General features: G+C 64.2%; 1 protein-coding gene across 1 annotated transcript in view; it reads left to right on the top strand.

Moving 5' to 3' along the window:
* Positions 1-606, top strand: part of HUNK (hormonally up-regulated Neu-associated kinase) — a 53,855-nt gene that overhangs the window by 52,527 nt on the left and 722 nt on the right. The gene's annotated exons all lie outside the window — the stretch shown is intronic.

Raw genomic sequence — 606 nt, 5'->3', positions numbered from 1 at the left:
GGCCGCCTGGCCGCCGTGTCCCCTCCCAGTGGCTGCCTGGCCGCAGTGTTCGCTCACGGGTGGCTGCATGGGCCCCAGGAACAGGCAGGATCCTGTGCCCGTGGGAAAGCAGAGTTAGTGCACCCGAGGCCACCTGGGAGCAGTACAGTCGAGGTCTGACTATGCTGTCAGCCACCTGGGCAGGAGGCGCCTGAGAAGGCAGAAGTGGGGTACAGTATGGTGGGCACAGAGCTGGGGTGCAGTGGCCTGTCCTGAGCTGTCAGATGTGCAGTGGCGGGAGGAGCTGGGCACAGCCTGTGCCCAGGAGCGAGGCTGGTTTCCTGGGCCCCACGCTGGGGGCGTTTCTCTCTGTTGGCACCGCCAGCCGACGCGGGCCCCGTCTGCCCAGCTCGGGGTGGGAACCAGGGTTGGCTCATTGCCGTAGACAGAGAGGGTTCCTGTCTGTGTCGTCAGAGCACAAGGAGGCTCCGCTGAGATCGGGTCACGAGGGAGCCTTGAGAAGGCGCGGGCTGCATACAACATGTATGACCCATGAGGACGTCATGCTAAGTGGGACAAGCTGGTCACTGAACGTGTAGACCCACTTACAGGAGGGACCTCGAGTGG

This window comes from Myotis davidii, unplaced genomic scaffold (genome assembly GCF_000327345.1).
Source record: "Myotis davidii unplaced genomic scaffold, ASM32734v1 scaffold170, whole genome shotgun sequence".
NCBI classification, from domain to species: domain Eukaryota; kingdom Metazoa; phylum Chordata; class Mammalia; order Chiroptera; family Vespertilionidae; genus Myotis; species Myotis davidii.
The sequence above is the reverse complement of the archived record's forward strand: the minus strand, read 5'-3'. Positions and strand labels throughout refer to the sequence as shown.